An 11,661-nucleotide genomic window follows, 5' to 3' on the forward strand; every position below is an offset into this window, starting at 1 on the left:
CCTGGAAAAAAATGGATGCTACCTCATTTAGCATCTTTCTTATGCCTACACATAACTACATGTTTGAGCTATCAAAAACATATCCGTTTAAAGCCGGACTATATCCCACCAGATCATCATGGGGCTTTTCCACGCCACATCAACGAGGCCAGGCCAGCGCGAAGCACCTGTTCACACACTGGCTTCCACGTCTGACTTTTCCCCCCTCCTTGCTTTTCCGCCTTTACTCTCCGTGTGCACACTCTCACGGCTGCAAACGAGGCCACGCAAGCAGACTATCTGAAGGGAACATGCGTTTCCCGGGTGTCGGCATAGCTAGCTAGCTATTTGCGCCAGATATCCGCTGATCCGGATGAAAGCGCTCAAGTTCTTATATAGTGGGCGGACTCCAAAGTGTGTCACTAAACACCATTTTGGCAGTGTCAAAACACAAAAAAATCAGGAAAACTGAAATAGTGAAAAACAGTTTACCCTTTATCTACAGTATATCGACACACTGTATACATAGTTTCTATTTTCAGCAATTATTTTCAAAAATGTATGATGTATTTGGAAACATAAGCGTATCTCTAAACTCCCTTTAAAGCATCTTTAAGTTTGTCTCTGGAGAAATTTTTTTTGGGTTTTTGTAGAATTTGTGTTCATTTATCCAAAAGAACATTTGTGAGGTCACTGATGTTGTACCTGAGAGACGATGTGGCCCACTATTTCTGTTCTAGTTTATCCCAGAGGTGCTTCATGGGGTTAATGAAGTTATTGCTCTCATGTTCTTTCACACCAAACATATCCAGCAAAATTGTACTTGTCAGAGTAGTTTGAATGAACCATACTTTTTACTATTACTTGAGTATTTATGTGAAGAACAATCAATACTTTTACTCCGTTACAATGATCGACACTCCGCTCGCTACTTTTATTTATCCATTAGTGCGAGCACGATTTATTTTTAGACTTCATCATCGACTTCCGGATAGGGCGCCGTTGTGGCGGATTCAACATGATCACTAGTGTCATTTGACTCCAATTCACCAATAAGAAGGCACAAGGCAGTCACATGACCGCACACAAACCCTGCATGGGCCAGTCAAAATGACTCATTTTAGGGAAAAGTGAGTGTTTATTTTACAGACTGCAACTCTTAACTCTTGTGAATGCCCAAACTTGGATATTTCAAGCTTCTTCATGAAGTCTTTTCCTGTAAGTGAAGAAAGCAAATAATGTTTCTGTAGGGCCCAATGCATGTGTTGTTGGTTTTTGGGTAGTTTCAAATGTAAATAGTGGCAGGTGTGTGTGGATACCCATATATTATTATTTTTAATTTTATTTGACATTCATGCTATGAATTTTTTTTTTTTTAAATCACAAGTTACTCACGAGTTAATCTTTACTTGAGCAGGTTTTTGACTGAGTACTTTCTTACTCTTACTCAAGTAAATATTTGGGGCGACTACTTTTTACTTTTACCTTTCTTACTTTTATTCTAAGGTAAGAGTCCTCTTGAGTACAATATTTTGCTACTCTACCCACCTCTGGTTGTTGATGGGCTATTCCCCTGAAAATACTCGCATTGCATTGTTGCTTCCTATTCAGTCCACACTAGTAGCCAGCTGCAGTTTTCACCCTACAATCTCAAAAATAAGGAAAAATGTGTTGCTTGAATGGTATTTTCTTAAAAGAGGAATTAAAACAAAAACATGACTGTTGTCCTTAGTGTGCAAACAAAAACACGCAATGACAGTATGACAGGAACAATGGTGAAAGGAGATTGATAACTTTGCATTCCTCGCAGCTCTGGCTATATAAATTAAAACAAATTAATTTTTTTATACTTATATTACAAAACAAAATAAATTCCATATCATGACAGTGTGATTGTACAGTTTTAACTAAAGCATTCTGATACAAATAAAAAATTTTGTAGTCATCAATTTCTACAATTATGTACTGATTTACAAAAGAACCACCGAAGAACACATTCGCTCCCATTTACGCAAGGTCCCTGAACGCACCTCGCGTTCTCACGCAGCTGACGTGCCTGCCATGAATGGCGGCCGTGGTTGCACTGAATCGGTTGCCAAATACAGCGAATATCCACCGACATATGAAGGCTCCTTATAGTCTGTTCAGACGAGTTTGACCTGGAAGTCCCGAACAAAACCTGGTACTGTTGAATGAAAATAAACTTTAGTTCAAAAACCAGTCTTAAACGCCAGAATGAGGGCGCTCTCAATTACGTTCATCAGGCAGAAATGAACTAAGTTCAGTTCACGTTCGCACAAAATACGAACTAGCTCATGAACTTTCATTCATTAAACTCGTTCAGGTACAACACTGTCTAAGCGTGCCTTTATGGACATTGAAAAAGAGAAACGGCTTCCCGAAACAGTTCCCACAAAGTTGGTAGACTTGTCCAAAATTGTCTTGAAATAAGATTCAGGGGTCTCGCTTTACTTCAGTCTAAGGTCACATATTGAGGATTGAGGAGTATCTGTAACATTTGCACAACCAACATTGTCCCAGATTATCGCACTACTCGTCACTTTATACCGCATACACTCCTTGAAGTCTCAGCGCCCTTTGCACAATGGTCATTGCACCGGACTATTGCAATATTAGTCATTCGAACTGCTCTAAGTGCTAGAGGACTCTGCATCTGTCGACTGTCTGTCGTACTAGAGCGGCTCCAACTACCGGAGACAAATTCCTTGTGTGTTTTGGACATACTTGGCAAATAAAGATGATTCTGATTCTGATTCTGATATGTCAAGTGTATGTAAAAATGAGGTGACTGAAGCTGCCAGGCACAATAATGTTTGCCCTCCATACTAGAGTAAGAGTAAATTCACCTCTATGAGAATGTTTTTTCCATAGCACCGGTGCATACACAGTAAACCCCCATGTCCTCGACCCCCACCAAAGAGCACTTGCCTGAAGCAACACCTACCATGGTAAATGTTTATCCATGTGGACTCCCCATCTCATACTGTTTTTGTCTGTGTGTGCAGAAGGTGGCAGCCAGGCTGGGAACACCGCGGCAGGCAGGGAGCGCGGGCTCACATGTCTGCAGGGCGTTCCGCGGAGCATGATCATGAAAAGCTGAAACATGGAGGAAAGTGCAAAAGGTTGTGTGGTGGAAACGTCTTTCTTCTGCAAGTCAGTTAATTTCCTCTTAACCCCGCTGTGCTCCGCATCGCTCTGCTACGTTTCAAGCACTGTGAAAACATAATACAGATCGCACTGCTGAACAAAAAAATAAATAAAATAAAATGATTATTGTACACTCTCAAATGGGAAAATGGAGACCAGTGGAAAAATGAAAGGGAATTGTTATTATTCCCCTTCATTCTAATTCATATTACAAGGAATGGAAAAACAGACACTGGATATCAGACTGTTTGCAGCCTTCAGCCATGTGGTATTAGTTTTAAACGCAGATTACTGGCAATAGCAGAAGAGAAGGGTCCAATCTTGGGGTGCCTCTCACAGACAGCCTCAATCAAAAGGCTCAAATGAATGTTCTTCTTTCGGGCTCAGTCAGCTGTAAACTGTTATTGATCCGAACAAATGAAATTTGTTCGCGTTGATCGATCAAACGCATTATCTCGAGTTTTCCAGTCTATTACCAGCAAGTGGAAACAAGGAAGGCGTCAATAAATAGAGCCGAGTCACCCCGGGTAGATTCCTTTCAAGCTTCACGTGCTGTAAATACAGCCGACTAAACATAAGCACTTCTACTTGAAGGTAATGGACCTGCATCATGACTAAACCCTAAGTGTATGCAGTATTGAGACACGGAAAGCACTTGGGTAACACCTTCAAGGTCTACAGACACTTGACTATGTACTGTATACTTGGCCTGGTCTTCTCTGCCCCTCTTAATACCTTCCCCCCAAACCCAATCTATCCCCGCCCCACACAAGCACGCATGTGAAAGCCTTCCAGCTGGCACCCGCCAAGTGCACTTGGCAGGTCGGGGGGGAACATGAGAATTATACCTATATCGCCCCGGAAAGCAATTCTCAAATATCACTGGAGTACAGCACATCACCAGGGACCGGCGAGAGAGGAGGGCGTGTGAATGGAACAAAAAGCTCCTTCTGGCACTACTATCACAGGAGGAAAGTTTACTAAAACAAGGAGGCAGGAATGAGTCGACGAGTAGGAAATGTATCAACGGCTGGCTGTAAAAGTGCTGAAACTAGCAGGCCCAAGTGCAGTGTCTTAAGACAAATGTCAATTACTAGGAAGTAGTTACAGCAGAACAACCCAGTCCAGGTGCATACAGACGTCTCAAATGTGCCACCCAGAGCAACAGTAATCAGATGAACACACACCAATTATGAAGGTCAAGGGGGTTTTGATAAGGATAATGTCATTGTACTTTTCTGTGTCATGAAGCCGAAAGGGTATTTATTTAAATGAGTAACAAAAATTAGTAAAAAATAAATAAAAAATAAAAATCCTTCATACTCTGATTTGCTGTCAACCTTATCAGCAGAGTTGTCCCGATCCGATAATGTGATTTGAAAATTGAGGCTCATCACGTACCTTTTAGCTGATTGGTATCGGTTGAAAAGATCAGCTTCATGCAACAGTCGATGCGTTTACTCTGCAGCCACATTGTGCCTTTTTCCCCAAAGTTGTGTTTGAAATGGCCACACATTTTCACGCTCATCGTTAAGAAGGTACCGAGTTAGCTGTGGAAACATTTTGCTTACATGTCCCACAGCCAGTGCAAGCCAAGTGATACTACAAACCAAGTCGCACAGGCCACAGGAGGCAAATGTATGGACAAACAGCTCACTAAGCACAACGAGTGACAGGTTTGCAAATGTGATGCTTTTAAACAATCTACTTTCAATCAAAGTGTTGAGTGTGAATTATTTTGTGACAAGAAAACTTTCGCCCCAACGGCTGCATTTGACGAGGCAATTAATCAGGTGTTTGTAGATGAGCGGAGTCAATGTGATATCATAAAAACAAATTCTTTTTTTTTTTTTTTTTTTTTAAATAAAAGCATTTTTGTTTAACTTTACAGGCTTGACTTTCAAATTCAAATTTTTCATATTGATTGATCGCATTTGAAATTGTGGGGCAGCACAGTGGATCAGTGGTGGTGAGCACATCTGACTCATTGGTCTGAACAGCAGGGTTCAAATCTCACTTTCCTGTGTGGAGTTTGCATGTTCTCTCCGTGCTTGCGTGGGCTTTCTCTGGGGACTTCTTCCCACCCTCCAAAAACATACAGTACATGATAGGTCCATGTAAGACTCTGAATTGTCCGTCAGAGTGAACGTGAGTGTAGAACGCTTTTTTTGTCTTATATATATGCCCTGCGACTGGATAGCGACCAGTACAGGGTGTACCCGCCTCTCGCTCAAAGTCAGCTGAGATAGGATCTAGCTCACTCTCGACCCTGATTAGGACAAATGCTATCGAAAATGGTTTAACAGGTGAAATTTCCAATTGTACTTCCTCCAGGGCATTCAATTGTGTATTCAAATTATTAGAAAATAGCAATACATTTTGTTTATCTTAAAATCACGTCATGATTTATTATTTAATAACACTAAGACCCTAGCTGAGAAATTAGAATATTACATAAAAAAACATTTCAACAGGAATTGTTTTCATATTTTCCTATATGTTTAATGAGTCTCTTATTTTTTAGTTGCACTCTATGAAGTGAATTACAGAAATAAATGAACTTTTTTATGATAGTCTAATTTTTTTCAATGCACCTATAACTTTTGAACTGTTTAACTTTTAGTTTGATTTCCTACTCAAATAAACTAAAAAGACAATGCATGAATCCCTGTTACCCTCAAGATCAACAAACTGTATTAAGTGTACAAAACTTGCAGTGTGCTGTGAAGTTTGTTTAACTTGCACCTAATCTGATCACGTTTCTGAATGTCCTTTTGGCATTTCGTCCCACCAACAGGACCTTCCTCGAAATAGGAAGAGCAGCCGCACTACAGTGATAGAGCAGCTCTGTTAGCTCCTTTATTATGTAAAATTATTTTAAATAGCGCAAAAGCAGCGCAGTCTCATTTCTTCTACATTCCTGCCACTATCACGCCGGCTATTGATAAGATGTCTAAATTTATTGCGGAATAATTCTGCAGGAAAAGAGATAAAAGGTTGCTGAATAGAATATGAGGTGAAGGCTGTAAATTGTAGCAATGCATATCATTTCATTCAAATGTAGGACGCAATTACCATCTGCTACACTCATCAGTCCCCATCCTTTATGACTTAATTATATGTTTAATGTTATCAGATCAAGGAAAGGGCAAAACAGATGAATGAGAGAAACACAGGAAAGATTGGGCAACAAGACAAAAGGCAGATGCAAAGTAACATAAAGGGCTGAAATTGATTCCGTTCAGCAGGAAATGGGAAGTTAATTCCGATATAATGTTGCCTCATCTCCTGTGCCTTTCTAAGATAATAAAGCCAGCATGTTGCCAATTTGTCTCAGAGCAGTCAAACAAAAGGAGCCAGGTTTCTTTACATAAGTCATTTCACAATCAAGGTGATCCTTTCTAACAATGCTAACTATATGAAACTCAAAGCCCAGCCTGGACATGGATATCTAATACAGAAGCAGAATCTTAAATTGTGCCTGTAGAAAGTTAAGCGCTTTCACAGTATTGTGTTTCTTTGTGGAATTGGCTTGTGTAAAACAAACACTGCTTAAGTGATTTCTACAAACTGAAACAAACTGTGAATGAGAGTGAAAAAATGTTTCTTGATCCGAAACTTTATCCAGATCCACCCCCTATTCTTTTTTCCCCGGGGCACTTGGAAATTTGTAGCAGTTCACAGGTTAGGTGCACGTACAGGTGTGATATTTCATGGTCTTTAAAAATGAGGTTTTAGCAATTCTGTAGTGACCATACCGCCGCTGTCGAGCGTCCAAATATGGTCAATTTCCTATTTCTTCACAAATCGATACTCCTGGTATGTCCCCACGAAGTCTGTTATTTTTACACATAATTAACCAATTCAAAGTGTTGGAACGTGAGAAGAAATCTATGAAGTCTCTTGAACACTCAACTGTCTGAGAAGTGTTGTAAAACTCCACCTCTTCCCTCACTCTGTAGGAGACGTGCGGCATTATGTTGGCTCAAGATTGAAAGACTTGATGCTTTTTAGACATTAACAATTCAAAATAATTAGGTTAGATAACCTACGTTTTTGTCAGCCTGTTTAGTTAATAATGGATCGCTATAATGCTTCGGTGCTGAAGGAACTGGCCAGCCATGAAGGTAAGCATTTCCGCCAATTAAACTGCTTAAAGCTGCCGCCCACTGAGCAATGGGGCCTCGCCCGACTGAACTCTCGTACAGTGTGCGGGGTTCCGCAATTATTTTCATGAGTGACTGCTCAGTCAACAAGTCTACAAATAGAATCTCACTCAGTACAGAACAGACCTCTGCCAAGGCTCAACTGTTAACAAGTGTCGTGTTTTTGCTGGTGTCGGGCGGAAACCATCTCCAAAACCATCACTTTTCACAAAACCCCAAAAAGCAAACAGCATGTTTGTTGATCCATTAACATTGCATCATCAAAGCGAGCGCGACATTTTCAAAACATTATATTGTATCGTAACGATTAGGGAAAAAATATGAAATTGAGCCAATTTGGACATTGGAGGTTTCGGCCCAAAACCGGCTCTCTCTCGTCTGTGCATTTGTTTGTGAGTAAGCAGGTTACTTTCCAGCATGGAGCATATGACTAGTAGAAGAGTGGTGACATTATGATTCTATGTCCTCTTCTTGGTCCTGTTCTATTCATGTCACACTAACTGAAAATAAATACTTTCCCTTCTCTGCAGCTTAATCCAGATCCCCTCGACAATTGAATTGTTTCTCCTTAGTATTAATTAAACCAAAAAAGCTAGAGGTGGCCTAAAACTTTTTCACTCTATGGGCCTCTTCGGTTTCTGGTTTATGCTTAGGGAACTTTCCTTTCCTTTCCTATCCCAGCAAGATGACCGGGAAGTACTGGGAGGAAGGGTTGTTTGAATTGTAAAAATGCTTCAGAAGGGGGCCTCAGTGCAACCTTCAACCTACCTTTTGCATCGGTTACTCCTGACCAACCTTTACAAAAAGAAAGGAGATATTTGTGACCCATAATTCTTTATGGCAGCAATATTTAAAGCAACAGGCCACCGACGAAGTTTACTGCAGTTTCACGCTAGAGACTTACATCAGCAATACAATACTCGCTGTCGCACAATGACGTCAGTGAAAAGTGGGGTCCAATTCATTGTAAAAAGTGCTGTATTTTCCTATGTCCAAAAGAAGGAACTTTTCATCTCACCTTGAACCTATGACATTTCCACAAAGGTTAGAGAAAGGTGGTACAAAAAAAAGTGAGGATGTACACTCAGAGTTGTTCCTGTATGAGTTCACTTGTTATCAAAGTTCCGACAGTGTTCCGATGTTTTAGGTTTTCTGTCTATCCATTTTCCATAGCGTTAATCTTTAATACAGTCACTGGTGGGTTGGCGCCTCTCCCAGCCGACTTTGGGCGAGAGGTGAGGTACACCCTGGACTGGTCACCAGTCAACCGACATTCACAGACATTCACACCGATGGACGATTCAGTCTTTAACTAGTTTGTTTTTAGAATGTGTGAGGAAAAAAACTAATTGGAGGTTGAGCAGCAGAATGCATCAAGAGATTGTGCTCGACCTTTGAGGTTCCACTAAAAGGTTGTAAAATAACCTACTGCAATGTAATTCCTTCACGCTTTTTGTATTCTGATAAAACATTAGCGAGGTTTTTAATGACACTTATGTACATAATTTGTTTCATCACCCTAGATTTTCATGTATTTAATTGGAATAAAACTAAATGTTCTGTGATGTATTATCTTCTATGAATCGAAACTTGACAATGATGAAACTTTTTGTGAGTGTTTAGATGCAAATCATGTAAGCCAGCATCCACAAAGCAAAGTGGGCTTGTCCAAATGGCTGTGGGCTAAAACGTTAGCCAGTGGGCATCCCAGGTGCCAGCGGGCACTGTCCTAACTGTGTACCTTTGGCCAGAATTCATTACAGGGTGACATTTAGGCCTGCTGCTGTCCATGCCAAGTCAGCCTTCTGGATGGAGACAAATTATGTAGTTATTTTTTATGTCGGACATTAAGTCATGTCCGGTGGGAGCCAAATTAGTATCACCTTCATGTCACCTGAAAGGAAACCGACAAAGGCTGTGGATGTCTTAAACAAGGCGGCTATTTTGCTTACTGTGTAAAACATTCTTTTCTTACAAACAAGACAAGACTGAGTTAAATTATGCCGATATTACGAGAAAGAATGTATCCAAGTACACCTGCACATTATAATGAAATTCAATACAAGTGCTGTATCAAACATTCCACCTTTACAGCAATAATAATGCTCAGTTTTGATAGACACTGCATTAATTAAATATACTAAGTACGGTGGTTATAATATGCTATTCAACTGCAATGCACCACAGAGGTAGGATATTACAGTGAATATTTTGGTTACTTTATTCGGCTACACATGAATCCATTTAAATTCAAAGTTTCTTGAAATTAAACACAAAAATATTAATTGTGAAGGTATCATTTCTGTAGCTGTTTCCGCCAAACTGATTGCAGACTTTAGTTATTGGTCTTAGATATGACTGTAAAACACCAACAATTTTATGAGGATATTAATATACACAAGTAGATTGTAGTGGTGTGTATTTTATGATTTTTGCCTTTATACCGCCGTACTGCACCTCAATAAATTAGAATTTGTTTTGTGTTGTAAAGTATCATAGTGTATGTTCCATCCATCCATCCATCCATTTTCTGAGCCGCTTCTCCTCACTAGGGTCGCGGGCGTGCTGGAGCCCATCCCAGCTGTCATCGGGCAGGAGGCGGGGTACACCCTGAACTGGTTGCCAGCCAATCGCAGGGCACATAGAAACAAACAACCATTCGCACTCACAGTCTTGCTTACGGGCAATTTAGAGTCTCCAATTAATGCATGTTTTTGGGATGTGGGAGGAAACCGGAGTGGCCGGAGAAAACCCACGCAGGCACGGGGAGAACATGCAAACTCCACACAGGCGGGGCTGGGGATTGAACCCGAGTACTCAGACCTGTGAGGCTGACGCTCTAACCAGTCGTCCACCGTGCCGCCGTGTATGTTCCAAGTTATTTTTAATATTGGGAGTTAATTTATGTGGCCACTCACCAGCCATAACATTAGATGCACCTGCACAAGCTCATGAGGTCTAGTACAAGAGCTGTATCAAAAATGCGCAGTTTCAAATTAACAATACCAGTAATAACAGTACCAGTCATACTAAAAACTAAAAAAAAATCAAAAGCTAAAAAATAGTCATTATTTGTATTATGTTTGAGAAAACGCTTATGTTGCTTCTTATACAGGCTCGATTCTTTCTAATTGTTCCTCTATTTTACAGAGAAATGTGGTTGCTTTATGAGAACATATAGGCCAAACTGCAGCTTGATAAAACAGAAACAGAACTAAAGCGCCATCTCGTGGGGAAATGGTCAGTATAACTCAATTGATAGTATATTTGTGTGCCCTCCTGTTAGCCATGTAAATGATGGGGCTGTAAAAAAAAATGTAAGTTTGAACTGATCAAATATTAGTATGACAACCAATAAATTGAGGGACGGGAAATTACATTAAATGTGTCACTGCTGCATACTCAAAAGATGCAGTAAAGGATTTATGACATTTATAACATTAGAGCACATTAGAGGACAATTAAAATTGAAAATAAAAATAAGTGAGCCGACCGCACTCGCTTGCACATAGGTCGCGATGAATTTAATGGCTCAAAGTTGGTTGCGTGGTTTGCATTATTGTCCCAAATTGTAGATAATTGCTCATTGGAAGTATTCGGCATTCCCTTACACGCATACGGCGAGGAATATTTTCTCACTTTGAGCACAAACAGAAACAGCAGGGCATGCAATTGATTTGAAGTTAATTGTGCAAAGGTCTGCCTGTTGGGGGGAACATCTGTCAAGCTGTATAGCCACTAATTCTAATCATATTTCATTAGGAGTGCAAACAAATTGCATACATCACAATTAGGCTGGAAACTGTTATAAAACAAATTGGGTTTTACAATGAAGGGAAATTACATCACATAACTAAATATTATACCCGCCTCCCCGAGCCATATTTCTTAATGAATCCTCTAATTAATTTAATTGGCACAATGTGCATAATTTGACGATAAAAATGTCAGTGGGTCAGACTTAAGCGTGTTTTGTTAGCAAAGCATGACCCTTATGTAAATGACACATGCTGTACATGTAATTGCTGGGTCTAATTAACATGTTCTAAAAGGTATCATAAGCATACATTTTGCTCATTTTACACAGGCCAGTGTCAATTCACCATTTGCCTCAATTTAGTGTAATCCTCTTTGTGTCGAATGTCACGTCATCTTGTTTTTCCTGATTAGGAATGACACGTCTTTGGACGACTGCACGCATCAAAATAAACACTCATCCAGCCTTTGCAATCAACATCATTGATTTGATCTTTATCAGGCTGGCACACAATATCTGGTATTTTAACATGTAAAAATAATTTTTGAAAATTTAAATCACCTGTTACCAAATTGATTGATTCATCTTACA

The sequence above is a fragment of the Phycodurus eques genome, chromosome 12, assembly GCF_024500275.1.
Source record: "Phycodurus eques isolate BA_2022a chromosome 12, UOR_Pequ_1.1, whole genome shotgun sequence".
NCBI classification, from domain to species: Eukaryota; Metazoa; Chordata; class Actinopteri; order Syngnathiformes; family Syngnathidae; genus Phycodurus; species Phycodurus eques.